At 43.0% G+C, this 15,991-nt stretch overlaps 1 protein-coding gene across 8 annotated transcripts in view; it reads right to left on the bottom strand.

Annotated features, from left to right (window-relative positions):
• Window positions 1–15,991, bottom strand: part of LRRC8D (leucine rich repeat containing 8 VRAC subunit D) — a 113,447-nt gene that overhangs the window by 84,312 nt on the left and 13,144 nt on the right. For 4 of the 8 annotated variants that reach the window (XM_077905351.1, XM_077905346.1, XM_077905348.1 and 1 more), the window contains one exon: window positions 7,946–8,103. The exons of 2 other annotated variants lie outside the window; for them this stretch is intronic. The gene's annotated coding sequence lies outside the window, so the exon portion shown is untranslated. Of the gene's footprint in view, window positions 1–7,945; window positions 8,204–8,325; window positions 8,480–15,991 lie in introns of those variants that run through there. 2 more of the 8 variants (XM_077905352.1, XM_077905349.1) reach the window with 2 other exon arrangements.

The following is a 15,991-nucleotide window of genomic DNA, read 5'->3' as shown; positions in this document are numbered from 1 at the left end:
TTTTTCTGTTTTTTTCTCTCCTGCTCAGCCTAGTAAATAATCCCATCTCTCTAATAATCACCAAAATCACCTCCTTCATGAATTCTTTCCTCATGGACAAGAAAGAACAAATCACTGCCTCCTTTACATCTCACTCTCTATTATTATTTATCACAACATGTTGCTGTAGAGTGCCTCACATTCTAAGTCTCAGTTAATGATTTATGTGTCTATCTTCTGAGGTCAGGCACTGTGTCATATTCACAGTGTATCTTCAGAACTTAGCACAATGACTGGTACACAACAGGTAGGAGGAAGAGAGATAAGGGAACTAAGAGTTAGTAGTTTGGAGCCCAGCAAATGTCTGTCGAATGGATGAAGTAGCTTTGCTGTCAATTATATTAGAATAACTGAGTAAGAGAGGAGGCTGGTAAGACAGGTGGATCTGACAGCTGGTGAGGTGAGCATAAAGGAACCTGAATGAGAAATGGAAAATGTCAGCACTGATGAAGACCTCTCCTGAGTATATAAGTTCAATCAGGTCAGTAGCTGGGGTTGTTATAATCGAACTTAGGTGAATACCTAATAAATCCTGTTTAAAGCATACTGGGAGAACAACTCTAACAGCCCAAGGACATGGTCTTAGCTGTCTAAACAGGTTTTAGACTTTAAACATTCTACATTATACTTTTATTGGACTTTGTGGAAGCTTACTAAATTTCAGTAGTTAGACTGCAACCCTCCCCTACATACATAAAACACCTTAAGATCTCCGGATGAAAGAAAATTAAAATATAGCCTATCATCCATACAATGCTACAACTAATGGCCATGGGGAGCATCTTTGGTCCAGACAACCATGTCATGCAATATCTATTTTGAGACCACAGTTTGTCCCCCACAGTAATTTCAAATTTATTTATAATAATAAGCCATGTTATATACAACATGGTTTCCTGCCATTTTATCAACTATGGAAAAAAGACACTATTATTTTGCGTAGGCATACAAATGCCTGTTTATCGAACCAAGTGATCCAGCATTCAGGGTGGAATGAGACCAAGTGAACTGAGAAGAGAGTGGAGAGAAGTGAACTTGGAGAATTGGAGAAAACCAAGCCAAAATTGGCCATGTTTTCCCAATAATAAAGAGACATCTATAATTAACAGGCTTTCAAGGCTGTTCAGCCATGTGTTACAGCATCACAACTCATAAAACATTCATTCAAAAGCCATACCAGGAACGCACATCCTAGCTCTATAAGCACATGCAGAGCACTGAATAGAGAGAAGCCTTTGAAGTGAGATACCCCCCTGCCCTACAGAGATGACCAAGTGTGGAGGGAGCCATATTGCTAAAAATGAAGAAATAAAGAAAACTGAGAAGGAAATGTAATACTAGAGATGTTAAAATTAAAATATGTTATTACATAAATACAGAATGTTCCTAGTGAAGTAAACACATTTCTAGAAAATGTTTGCAGGTGTAAAGAGCTAACGAACATGCAAGTAACAGCAAGAAATCTACCTAACACAATCTATTTTTAAACTTTCAAATTTATATTAATCTTGGCAATAAGATCAAGTTATATAAATGCATATGTATCAAGACATATTTCAAAGCCATAGTACTTTATTTTTCTTAAAGATATTATTTATTTGAGAGAGAGAAAGAGAGCGTGTGAGCAAGGGCAGGATAGAAGGAAAGGGAGAAGCCCACTCCCAGCTGAGCAAGGAGCCTGACATGGGGGCTCCATCTCAGGACCTCGAGATCACAACCTGAGCCAAAGGCAGATGCTTAATTGACTGAGCCATCCAGGCACCCCTAAAGCCACAGTAATTTAAAAAGTGTATTAATGACCCAGGAGCACACAAATAAGCCACCTAAACAAACAAGAGTTCTCAGAAAGAGATCTATATAAATGTATACTTACATACTAGAAGTAGAGAAAGAGGATTATTTCATAAATAGTATTGGTGAAACTGGCCAACAATATGACCAGTTTTTTTTAAATTTTTTTAAAGATTTTATTTATTTATTCATAGAGACACAGAGAGAGAGAGGCAGAGACACAGGCAGAGGGAGAAGCAGGCTCCATGCAGAGAGCCCGATGTGGGACTCGATCCAGGGTCTCCAGGATCATGCCCTGGGCTGCAGGCGGCGCTAAACCGCTGCACCACCAGGGCTGCCCATGAACAGTTTTTTAAAAGTAAAAATGCGTTTCTACCTCATAGCTTCAATTCCAAATAAAACGCAAGAGTAAAGCTATAAAATTAATAAAGTGAGGAAAGACTAAACTCTAAGCCTAGAATAGGGAAGGATTCCTGAAGTAACTCAATGCACAGACCACAATAATATCAAAAACCAATGGGATTCACCTACATTAAAATTAAAAATTATATTGTTGATGAAAGTCACCACAGTTAGTAGGCAAGTGACATATTGGGAGAAAGTGTTCACAATACCTAAAGCTAAGAAGGGTTTAGTTTCTAGAATATACAGAAATGTCAGAAGAACGCTTTCAAGGAACTTCTGGCCAGAAAGAGGGAAGAGACCCGATTCACAGAAAAGGGAAACTGAATTAAGTAAATTGAAGAGATGCTCAACCTCACTTGTCATCATAAAAAGGCAAAATTAAACTATGAAGTACAAGTAACATCCATCAGATTGGCAAAAATCAGGAAATTTGTTAAGAAAAAAAGAAATCATCATGCAGTACTAGTGGAGATACTGTTCACTAAGACAACAACCTGTAGAGCTCCTAGGAAAATCAGTACACTTAGAACCTAAGATCCAGCAATGCTGCTTATGGGCAATATTGCCTCAAGAAACTATCACCAACAGATTCAATATATCTAGGCTCCTTAGGGGGAAAAAAAGCATACATATTACATGAAAGCCAAAAATATTTATAAAATGTTTTTTATAAAATTTCTAAAAATGTTGACTCATACCATGATGTCCCTCTCCCCCCCCCCTTTTTAAGATTTTATTTATTTATTCATGAGAGACACAGAGAGAGGCAGAGACACAGGCAGAGGGAGAAGCAGACTCCATACAGGGGGCCTGACGTGGAATTCGATCCCGAGACTCCAAGATCACGCCCTGGGCTGAAGGCAGGCACTAAACCGCTGGGCCACCCCGGGATCCCCTATGTCCCTCTTTCCTAACACATATTCTCTATGGGTATAACTTAACCCTTACTGAAAAGATAAAGTGAAAGGTAAGACTAAACAGAGTTCTATCATTTCTTTTCCCCAGTGAGGTTAAGGACAGACAAAAAAGCAGATATACAGGAGGGAGTGTTTGAGCATGGGGAATCAAAAACAGTCCAGGCCTTAGCTAGTTTCTGTACACTGGATAAGTTACAATCTCTGCCCACCTCAGTTTCTTCACTTATAAAACAGGGATGTTACTCACCCTGCACAACACTGGGAGGATTAGAGATAATCCAAGTAAAGTGTCTGACTCACATGAGGTGTTCAATAAATAGGAAGTGACTTTTTCTTTCTTTCTTTCTTTTTTTTTTTTTTTTTTTTAAGAGTAACCCTGGAACCCTTGGGTGGCTCAGGGGTTGAGTGTCTGCCTTTGGCTTGGGTCGTGATCCCAGGGTCCTGGGATCGAGTTCCTCATCAGGCTCCCTACAGGGAGCCTGCTTCTACCTCTGCTTAAGTCTCTGCCCCTCTCTCTGTGTGTCTCTCATGAATAAATAAATAAAATCTTAAAAAAAAAAAAAAAAAAAAACCATGCACTAACCCTAAGAGATTTTGGTGCTCAGCCTCCCCTGTCTTAAACAGAATACCAAAACTACCAAAACTATAGCAACAGGCATGGAAACCAAAGAGGCTGATTCAATAAGAATTTATAGGACTTTTTTTCCCACTACAGAATAGAGATAAATAATATATCTTTCTACATACTTATCAAAAATGGTAAAGGTTACGGTTGGGAGGAAGCTTCTTTTAGCTTCTGGGAAATGAATATAAGGCTGCTGCTGGGTGTACTTAAGATAGTGGTGATTATGCAACTGGTGTCAAGAGTCCTGACTCAACAAACATTAAGGAAGGGGCATTCATAGAAGTAATGTAGGCAAAATGTTCTTAGAAGACTTGCAGTTATCTGCAATGGAGTAATTCTAAGACCTCAAAGCAGACAATGGAAAACAATTAACCTTGAAACAAAATCAGATCCAAAGTCAGGACGTTACACATCATCTATTTAATGGACACCAAAGGGGAAAAATCTCTACCTGTGAATCTTGATAATCTGATGGTGAGCGTACTATACATTTAAATTACCACCTCAGCATTTCCAGCCTGGAACAGTTGTTTACTTCAGCCCTGATTTCCAAACCTACGGACTTCAGGGTCCTGGCGGAAGTGAGCATATATACTACTACTTTATAGAAACAGGAAGATGCTGTTATAATAATGTGGTCATTATTTACAATATGTACTCAGTTGAATGATATTAAATAGTACCTGTGTCACAAAATATTAGCAATCATCAGAAACAAGAAGTAAAACTCTAAGCATGTCAAAGTCTTTGAAATCTTTAAGTATTAATAAAAGCTTCCCAATTTTTGTAAGGGTTGAGAAATGCTGCTCTAAAGGTTACAATTTTCAATAAAAGACAATTTTTATTTTATACTAGACATGAAAAAAAAAATGAATGAAAATCCTAACACATTTATCTCCACCCCTAGTCCTCTCTTGGTCATAAACTTTTCCTTGGCATTTAACATCAAAGCATGTTATGCTTTAATTCCTATTCACAAGCCACTGTAACTGTCCCAAACAGAAATGGCTGTGCATGGTGTATTAAGAAAACATACATACTTCATTCCTCACTTATAAAACAAAAATCACTCACTTTATCTCTTTCCTCCCCCATCTTCTCCCCTTCTCCTGATACTCTGACACAATTCTAAGGAGGAGAAGTTATAGATCATGACAGATATTCCAACTGTTGCAGAGAAAATAAATCCTTTATCCAGCATTTCCCAGTGAAAATATATTCCCCATTTTAATTTATATTCTCAATGCAACATAAGATATTAGCTAAAGAGAGGCTTAACTTTAAGCATTGCAAAGATAAGAAAAATAAACTTACTTCCATCAAGGGAATATTACAAAAATACTTAATCTATAAGGTGTATATGGGTTTTCCGATTTCTTTCTATAACATGACCTTTTCTTTCTTTCTTTTTTTAAAGTAATCTCTATGCCCAACATGGAACTCGAATTCACAACCCTGAGATCATGCCCTACCCAATGAGCCAGCCTGGTGCCTCTGTAATATGACCTTGTTAGTGGGTATCCCGAACTGGAATAGGGAAGCTGGAGGGCTATTATGGTGGTGGTATGGTATGTATGGTAGTGGGCTCTACAGAGTCACACACATCATTTTTTAATATATTATTTCTTTCCTGGGACATAAAGTGTTCTAGGGGTGAACCAGAAGTACTACCTTTTTTATTCTAAAAAGATACAATATGCCAATCTGACCCTTCAAAAAGATACTGTTCACTAACACCTGATACAAGGTATCTATAAATTAAAATATGTCATTGGAATTTTGGCAGCGGAAAATAAATCACACTGATGCAAACACAGCTAAATCTAGTCACTAATACAGAGGAAGTGTAAATTACAAATGTGGAGGAGGGGGTGGAAATCACCACAAAGAAACCTCTGACCTCTAGGTGGAGAGAGTGGGAAAAGATGGGAAGATGTAGTAGCCTCAAGTCAGTGTTAGCTCTCTTGGAATGGCAAAAGACCCCTGAATCAGCACTGCCATCTCTTCCTCAGGTTGCAACTTTTCAGATTACAGAAGAGCCAAGGACTGCAAATCAAAAGACTGTTGAAGTCCGAGCATCTTCATTTACCAATATGACCACTGACAAGTCACATTTCATAAGCCTCAGTTTCTTCTCTCCATAAAATGGAATAAATGAGTTCTATTTCACCAGACTATTAAAGGGAATAACAAATTATAAATGAGATCTAGCAAATGTGCTCTGTAAACAGAAAATGCGGATCCTAAGATCAGTTATCATTATTCCTGGGTTATTACTTAATAATTATGAAATTCGGCCAGGGTGGGAATAAATCCTGTTTCTATACAGGGTACACATTTGGAGAGTCACAAAGGCTGCTGAAGCAGAATGACTGATGCTGAAGTAAGTCCTCAAGTAAATTAATGAACCAGGGTGCCAAGGGTATACTCCGGTATAAAAAGGGAGGCAAAGTACTATGGTTATACAGGTCTTTCAAGAGTCTCTCTCACTGACAAATTGTGTTCACTTTTAATCTTGTCATATGTTTGGCAAGAGAAGAGGCATAAACACAGACGTATCACAATGAAATTCAAATTTAAGAAGTCCACGTCCATCTATCTAGAAAAAGAGGAAATTAATTGCTCAGTTCTTATAGTGTATCTTGGCTATTTACTGCTAACACAATTATGGCAATTATCGATATTATCGCAATGCTTAAAGCAGCTGCCTTTTAAAAGAGACTAAGTTCTGAAGGACTATTGGAATAATGGGATCACGGAATTCAAACCACTACTGATGGAGGGGGGCGGGGAAGAGAGGGAGAGGGCAGTACAAATTCATTAGGCTATCTGACTACAAAAGATTTTCCTTTCAAAGCAAAATTAGGTAGGAAATATATTTTATTACAAAAAGCAAAAAAAAAAAAAAAAAAAAAAAAAAAAACCAAAAAAGCACACGTTAGAATCACGTAGCCTGCATCTGACATCATAAATTTAAATCTACAACGGATCCCGCTTCGGGATGAGGCCTGGCCACCCAGTAAGGTGAGGGAGCTAACCGCACAGGGTGGCTGCATTCCGCATATTCCCTCTGCGGAAAGGGACCCTTCCTCGCAGCATCCCGCTTTCCCCCCCCCCCATTTGTTCGCATCCCTTCTTCCAAAATAAAAGAGCAAGAGGAGCTTTCACACTGTTCAAACACTGCATTTGAGGCCAGTCTTCCCCTGGAGCTGATTCTTCTCAACCGTCCAACCTCCCTTGGTGACCCTCCACCAGACGGGAGTTTCACCAGGTGGATAAATATAGGCAGAGAAACAAGGCCAGGCTTTCATTAGGGGAGAAGTCCATCTGACTTGGGCTGCGGAGACCGGAGCTGCCGGGGAAACCAAGCCGCACGGGCCGCGCCTCACACCCGTCGGGTCCCCAGCAGTGTCCTCCCCACCTGGGAGCCGGAGCGGCCCAGATGCCCGCGCACGCGAACGCGAACGCGAACGGTCTACCCGGGGACTCCGGGAAAAGTCACTCTGCGCTTTGCTCTGATGGGAAACGGAATATGATGAATAAAGATGTCTGGCTCCTACCTTTAATACACCTCCTGTCTGAGCACGGCCCGGCTGAGAAGCCGCAACCGGAGCTCCAACAAGCCAGACACCAGACTAAACACCTCGGCACCGGCTGCCCTTTCCAGCGCGCCGCGGCATCACTAATTCCCTTAATTCCCTCCGTTCCTGGAAGTCTGGTTCCCCCCTCATCGCCCCCTCCCTCCAAAAAAAAAAAAAAAAAAAAAAGAATTAGAAGAAGCAGCCAACAGAGTGGGGCTGTGCTGCAGGGGTGCAATTTCCGAGCCCGGGCACCGAGACTGTCGCTCCCCTTCCCCTCTGTCTCCCCCTGGGTCCCCACTTGCAGGCACCACTTTTCCTTCCGCGGAGGAGGAGGAGGGGGAGGGGGGAGGAGGCGGCGGCGGCGGCGGGGAGGGCGGCGAGGGCAGCCGGGAGCTCGGGGAGGGCTCCCCGGCTGCACGAGCGAGGGGGGCAGGTCCCGGCGGCCGCCCCCTCCCCTCCCCTCCCCTGCTCCCCTCCCCTCCCCACCCCTGCGGAGACCCCTGCGCGGGGCTGGACGGCTGGCTGCGCGGCACCCCCGGCCCCCCGGGCACCCCCGGCCCGCATGCTCGCGGGCGGACCCCACGCACCTGGACCCGGCGGCCACCCTGCTCCCTCAGGGCGCTCTCCGGGGACTCGGCTTCAGCAGGGAGGGGCGCTCCGCAGGCAGGACCCGGCGGCGGCGGCGGCGGGGACCTCACTCCTCCATCCCGGGACCGGCGGCACGTTACAGGCGGCCGTGCACTTCCTGTTTGAAGGCACAGGGGAGAGAAAGCGAGAGACCCGAGGTCGGCGGAGTGCAGGGCGCAGCCCCGGCAGCGAGCACGGGGGGCTCCGGGTTGCATAACTCCGGCCGCCCCCGCCCCCGCCCGCCGCCCCAGCAGCCCCCCCCCCCCCCCCCCCCCCCCCCGCGGAGGCCTCGCAGCCCTTCCGTTTCCAGCCCCGCCGCGCCCTCCCCTCCCGACTGTACCGAGTCGAGGGACCGCGCGCTTCCTCCCCGACTCGGCCTCGTGTCGTCCTTTCCTCTCCTCCCCGCCCCCGCCCGGGAACAGAATCGCCGCGGGGAAGGTGTGAAGACGGGGACCGAGCCTTTCCAGGGGAGTGGAGGCTGGATTTATGCAAAATTGTAGAGTGAACAGCCACATCCCAGCACATCCACTCCGCTCGGCAACTGGAGGCGCCCGGGATGGGAGATCACTCGTGTGGTGCCGGCTGCCTCCGAGGAAGGAAGCGCGCACGCAGCCGCCTGCCCTGGGTGCTGGGGGGGGGGGGGGGGGGCCTCTACTACGAGCAACCCCATCCGCACAGTCCCCAACACTGCATATCCCAGCTCCACGCAGATGATAACGGCATAGTGTATTGTCTCAGAAAACAAGTTCTTTCTTTGTGCTTATGAAATCACAGAGCGGTTCGGGAATCCGGAGTTTGGGTTCCCTCATTAGCCTCCCACTTAAGGTGAACTTCAGGGTAGGGTAGCGTTTAAGAGACAGTAGACAGATGGCTTAGGAATCTGCCATATGCAGAGCGCGCCAGCTCCAGGAGTTCCTATGTGTGTGCAGTGCCGGGTTTCTGGGCTTCCAGGTGTGGACGGCTTCACCTGTACCCTGCCTGCCCTTGCACACGAATCTCTCTCTCTCTCTCTCTCTCTCTCTCTCTCTCTCTCTCTCTCTCGGATCACAGGGCACCTACAGGGCGGTCTGAGATAAACAGCTCTTTTTGTCATCAAGCTGATGGCTTAAATAACAGTTATTCGTGTGTCAAAACTCAGCATGCAGAGTAAGATAATTATGCTCCATGAAAAACCGAATTTGGACGAAAGTAGAAATTAATCAACGGACGTTAAGCTCCTACTCTGCGCTAGACGGCATCTCATTCTAATCTGCTCTTAGTTTTAACATTTCCCAATAGATCTACAAATGTCCTATTCTCATATTCCCCACTGAGGAAACAAGGTCAGAGAAGTTAAGTAACTGTCCTGATGTCTCAGCTAGAAAGTGGTCAAATGGAGAGTTGAATAACAGGTCTTTCCTAAGTATAAAATCTGGGCCATTTCCTCTACACTCTGCTAATTCTCAAAACAATAGTGAATCCTGGGAGAAAAATCAAGCCCAGCGACCATCTGTGATCCATTTCTTCATCTCTAAATGATCCTGCAATTTCCATGCTGTAACCGGGTTGAACTAGCCAGGGTCCTTACCCACCTCAGTAATATGTACCTTGATTACCCGAGCAGAGGACACCATGCTCTTTCCTACTATCTACTACTGGCTCTTTCAGCCTTTTCAGAATTACTCAGTGGCAAAAGTTCAAAAGGTTCTAGGATAGCCTCTCTTATGCCAAGGTACAAAGTCTGAGCAAGTTTAGAACCTAATCGGCTGACTAATATTTGTTCCCTGAATTCTTTTTCACTAACTGGGATTTTTTTTTTTTTTTTAAAGAGGGCAAACAAAACAAAACAACACATACACACATGACCTCAACTTTTAGTAAAACTGTCGAAATTCTCTTATTTTCTATTTCCTTCTGCTTCAGCCCTTAGCTCACACTCACCTGTCAGTAGCATGCTATTAGCCTCCTGACAAGCCAAGAAGCAAAGCACATGCAAAAAGATGATTGAGAACCTTGGCAATGCAAGACCCCAGAGGCTTGCTGAAGTGAGTGCTTTCATCCTGTGTCCAGATGAACTGCGTCTCACTTGCCCTTTGCCTACCCACTCACTGAGGAGCACACCGTGGAGCTGTAGATTGTGCAGGTGAATGGCAAGGGCAGTCCAAGTGCAGCAGCAGGGTGGGGGTGGGGTGTGGGGCAGAGATATAGTCCCAATCATCGGGCACGCTCAGTGTAATGAGGGCTTATTGCTGAAATCTTCCTGAGGGCTCTCAGCATCCTTTTAGGGTCCAGCTCTGCATCGGCTGCCACCTTTACCTTCTCACAGTCCCTTGCTTCCCTGGACTTGTCTGTCAACTCTTCATCTCTTTTCACAGACTTAATGTTTTTTCTCAAAGCACTGCCATCCCCCCCCCCCCCACACACACACACACACAAAGTACATGGTGGGAGGGAAGCAGAAAGGAAGGCATGTAGCTCAAAACTTCTCTCACTTCTCTCTCATCTAAACAGCCCTGTCAATAATTACCATGTTTTTGAGGATGCAATTCTGTTTTAAAATACGTTTTGGAAAAAATTAATTAATTAATTAATTAATTAAAATACATTTTGGTATCCCTGTCTTCATTTCTGTTACTCATTATAACTCCAAGAGCCTAGACGGAAAACCTCTGAAGAAAAAAGAAACTCTTAAGAAAAACCAAAGGAAATATGCTTAAATTAACCTGCATGGATCCCAAAGTATACAGTTTGGATAATACATACGACATTCCTACAGGCAGGTTTCCTAATAGCTACAAGGTCTAAGTATCATATTACACTTTCAGCTGTACTTTTCATCATTTAGCTATTTTCCTACACCTTCTGTGTTTCATAGAGAGGTGTTTCTACCTTACAACTACTGAGGTAAAAAAAAAATTAGGGGACGCCTGGGTAGTTCAGTGGTTGAGCGTCTGCCTTTGACTCAGGGCCTGATCCCGAGGTTCCAGATCGAGTCCCACATTGGGCTCCTGCAGACAGCCTGCTTCTCCCTCTGCCTATGTCTCTGCCTCTTTCTGTCTTTGTATCTCATGAATAAATAAATAAAATATTTTTAAAAAATTAAAATCACAACCTCCTAGGAAGAGAAAAATATGCTCCCTAGCAGGTATAAATCATACCACAAGAGATACAACTGATTTTAGAAGAATACTGAAAGTTCATTTTCAAAAGTCTCCACTTCTGGGGCACCTGGTTTGTGTTGGTCAGTGGGTTGAGCATCTTCCTTTTTGGCTCAGGATATGATCCTGGAATCCTGGGATCGAGTCCCACATCAGGCTCCCCACAAGGAGCGTGCTTCTCCCTCTAAGTTTCTGCCTCTCTCTCTCTGTGTCTCTCATGAATAAATACATAGAAATACATAGAAAGAAGAAAAAGAAAGAAAGGAAGCCTCCACTCCCTAAGTTCAGCAGTCTGTGGATGAAGATGGCAATACTGTAAAAGCCATTTTGGAGGCTCCAAATTAAGTGACAAGAGATAGCTTGTCTGAGGACTAACAGGTGTGGAGGAGGAGACGATATACCCATTATCTTAAATGATGCCGCTTATCTTTCTTCATCTTAAAAAAGAAAAAGACCCTACTTCGGTGGTTAAAAATGTTTGCCACAGATTTCTTTGTATGAGAATTCTTGGTCATTATTACAGCTGGATTTTACAAACAAGAAAACGAAAATTGACAAGCCGTCTGGCTTACCTAAGAGATTTGCCTCTCTGCCCTAGCAGCCTTTACATCAGTGTCCTTGTCTGTCTGCACTTCCAGGAGGCACATGCAACAGGCTTTTCTGTAAAGGAGGTCTCTGGCACTCACACTCACCTCCTAGCCTCTGCAAAACCTGGGCCATGGCTTTCAAGGAAGATGTTCTCGGAGCCAACTGGCTGGCTTGATTGGCATTTACCCACAGTGGTTATTAGCCATTTTCAAGAAGCCAGAATGTCATTTCCCATGGCAAAATAACAGCAGAGGGGTGCAAATCATTTTTTAAAAATTGGCCAGCAAGACAGTGTAGGGTCCCTTCTGGGCACAGAGTTTCCTGGCTTTGAACAAGCTGAGAAGGAAAGCACTGCTTAGAGCACTCCACAGCATGACTTAGAAGACCCAGCTATAGGGCAGAAACACAGGGTCAGGGTGATTAACAGGCCTGAGCTGGTATATCTCAAGACTTAGTGCCTCAGTTTCCCCAGCTTCTAATCACACATATGAAGCCACCTGCGCTGCACAGAATTAGTGACTTTACCTGGGACGCTCACATGCCTTGCCCCCCTGTTTGCAGAACTGCTTTTTCAGGGAAGAGTCATTATCACTGTGTGAGAAGAAGCAGTGCAGCTCACAGATGTTAAGTCATTTTCTCAAAGCAGCAGGTAATGGAGCTAACCTCACCCTGGGTCTGTCCTTCCTCCTTTTAATTGAAGAGAAATGAGTGGGTGCATTTGGGCTATGGATTTATTGTTCTGTGCTATGCAACTTTTACTCAGAAGAATCTTATTTTTCAAACACAACTCACGATGTTCTCTCAGCTGCATCATGTCACTTCATCACCTTGCCAAATTTCTGTAAAGTATAAATTATAAACATGTATTTTGCAATAGGCCAACTGATTTTAAACCCTAGCAATGGAAGTCCATACATATTTAGCATACATATATGCTCTGGGGCTGCAGCTGAGTATTATTTTATAAAATAATAGATACGACAGATCCACTGTGATGATCAAAATCTCATTATACTTTTTCCAAGTTTCCCCTCTCACTCTTGAGTTAGTATGCAAGTATGTAAGTAAAGTGGGCCACAGTGGCTGATGTACAGCGATTTAAAAAAGCATAAATATGAAAGAATAGCAAAAACCTACAAAAGTTTGACTAATGCAAAAAAAAAAAAAAAAGTTTGACTAATGCAAATACCTGTACACAATTTAAGAGTATTCAAAATGTTCCTGGCACAAACTGTTAGCAATAGACAGCCTTGGATTATTTACTGACTGTTGATCGTTATGTGTATTGTGTAGACTAAACACTGCCCTGTAAGACATTTTTCTTTGGAAGGCATGTTTTGTCTATTTACCTTCTGTAGTGGGTATTTCTGCTTCCTTATTAAAAAAATACTTAGGGGTGCCTGGCTGGCTCAGTCAGGAGAGCATGAGATTCTTGATCCTGGGGTTCTAAGTTTGAGCCCCATGTTGGGTATTTATAGATCACTTAAAAATAAAATCTTAAGAAAAAAATAATTCTCTTTGGGCATCCATCCACTTAAAAAATAATTAGAAATCTGACAACTTAGGGATCCCTGGGTGGCGCAGCAGTTTGGCGCCTGCCTTTGGCCCAGGGCGCGATCCTGGAGATCCAGGATCGAATCCCACGTCAGGCTCCCAGTGCATGGAGCCTGCTTCTCCCTCTGCCTGTGTCTCTGCCTCTCTCTCTCACTGTGTGCCTATCAGGAATAAATAAAAAATTAAAAAAAAAAAAAAAAAAAAGAAATCTGACAACTTAAAAGGATTGGCTCCAACGAGTCAAATAAATATAATGTTCACAACCAAGAAAATAATGTTCTTAAAAAGGATTTTAAAAATATATAAATGTCTGTACATATCTGATGGAAGCAAAATATGGGAGTTAATAAGGAGTTAAAAGTCACATACATCACTATCTATTAAATATATCAATTCCCAGTGATCTATTATAATAGAATCTTAAAGAAAAGGGGCAATTTGTGAATAGTTTATAGAGGCAAAATGAGATATTTCTTTTTCCTTTCCTTTCCTTGTAATGGAACGGTTAAGGTGAACAGCTTAAAAGAGAAACAAAATGCCTAGAAAATCCAGAAACATTATTATAAACTTTTGAAAAGATTATCCACCAAGGTTTAAACTAAATCTAGCTAAACAAATTCTAACCACTTTACTTGTCCTGACTCAATTATTCCTGACAACAACCCTATGAGGTAGAAATTAGGACTACCTCTGCATTACAGATCAGGAAACAGACACAGAGATACTAATTTGTCCAAAGTAACACCGTTAGCAACTACTGGAACTTGGGCAGCCTGGCTGGCCACAGAGTCTACCTTCCACCAACACGTTTTACCACCAGTAAGGCACAATTAGATTGGGCTTGCTTTTTCCAGTGTGAAAGTTCATGGGGGAATGGTCCCAAGGGCGTGGCACAATGAGCATGGCAGATGAAAGGCTCAGAGTTTTTCCTTTTTGCAGCAAAAATGGTTGTCAGGGGTAAGAGATATATACAGCCTGCTACATGTTGCTGAAAAAAAGGATACTGGAAAGAAAGGAAAAGATATTCGCAGACTGGAAAAGCCAGGAAGAAGAACTGCTTCCCGGCCTTGAGTGGAATTCTGGATTGCAAGGCTCCAGGATTGCCTGGCTACAGCACAACTGAGTTAGCAAGGGAAGGGAATGCAAGGAACCCCATGTACTTTGATCTTCCTGAAGCATTCGATACAGTGTCCCATGAAATCAGGATCACTAAATCAACTGAAACTTATGTGGCAACAAGAACCACACAGGAGTTAAGCAGACCAGAAAGAAAAACACTGGGTATCTCTACTAGTATGATGAAGCAAAGACCCACAAGGAACAGTGTTCAAAAGTAACTTAGAAATTACTCACGCTGTATAACATTAATTTGGGAGGTGGAAAAGGGCAAATGAGGGCAAGCTGATCAAATCCGTTAAATTAACAGAGAGGTGAAGAAAAACAAATTCAGTTTCATTTTCGTGCTCCTTTAATTTTCCGGGAGGGGCTAGGGCATCCAATGGAGGTGGACTAACCACCACCAGACCTGAAAAGCCAAGACTGAGCTAAGTAAGCAACGGTAAATTGGATATGTTTAAAAATTTTGCACCTTAGGTCTGAACTTCAGAAAGCATGATCCCATTATTCTACACACCATCAGTAAAGTTCCATGAGAAATAATATTCATTTTGACAAGAAGACTTTGTTAGCAAAATTCAAAGAAACAAAGGGGCTCAAAGGCTGAATTTGGAGGTCTGATGAAAAAGTCAGTGGTGTATGTATAATCTGGCCCCACTACAAATATGCCACATAGGCAGAAGGTCATGAGAATGGTTTGCAAACACAAGGCAGGATAAAGAACAGTGGAGAAGGAAGAGAGAAGAGAGCTAAAACTTGGACTAACATTATTTTTTTAAGCATAAATTATAATTTCTAATTTCTTTAATGTTGAGAAATCACTTCTCCCTTGGTACAACTGTTTGCCTTCCCAGCAGAAATTATACTTTAAATGTCAGTAGTTGATTTAGAACTCAAGAAATGGGAGTAAGAGAGGTCTGTAACATTTTGAAAAAGTGGCTTAAGTTCAGGCTTGGTCCCAGGAAATGCACAAGTGAGCAGCATTTCATTCAACTCCTAAGAGAGTAAACTGAACTGGAAGTGCTGAAACCACCCTGCCCCAGGCAGTGGACTCCAGAACTCATGCTCTGAGAGACTGTCGATGAACAGTCACCAAGGAAATCCTACATATTCCATTTCCTTCAAATAAAGAAAAAAAAGGCAAGTTTAACACAAAGGCATAAAGTTAAGAGCCATATTACTACATTTTAGACCATGTTCTGAAATTGTCATTTAATATTTATAGAACATATAGACAGATCTTCCTCAAGTATTGATTATTGGCCCCATCCCATGGTTTAAAAATTATCCACACAGGGCCTGGGTGGCTCAGTCGGTTACGCATATGCCTTCGGCTCGGGTCACAATCCCAGGGTGCTGGGATTGGGGTCACGCATCAGGCTCCCGGCTCTATGGATGGGCAGCCTGCTTCTCCCTCTCCCTCTGCCTGCCACTCCCCTTGCTTGTACATTCTCTCTCTCTCTCTCTCTAGTAAATAAAATCCTTATAAAAAATAAAAAACTAAAAACTAAAAAAAATAAAAATAGAAATTAGCGACATCATGACAAACCCACAATTAGGCTCTGCCCAGACCACTGTACCCAATGTCCTAATGCCCACAGGACCTGTTCC

Source organism: Canis aureus, chromosome 8, assembly GCF_053574225.1.
Source record: "Canis aureus isolate CA01 chromosome 8, VMU_Caureus_v.1.0, whole genome shotgun sequence".
Classification (NCBI taxonomy): Eukaryota; Metazoa; Chordata; class Mammalia; order Carnivora; family Canidae; genus Canis; species Canis aureus.
Note: the sequence above shows the minus strand (reverse complement) of the source record. Positions and strands in the feature narration are given on the sequence as shown.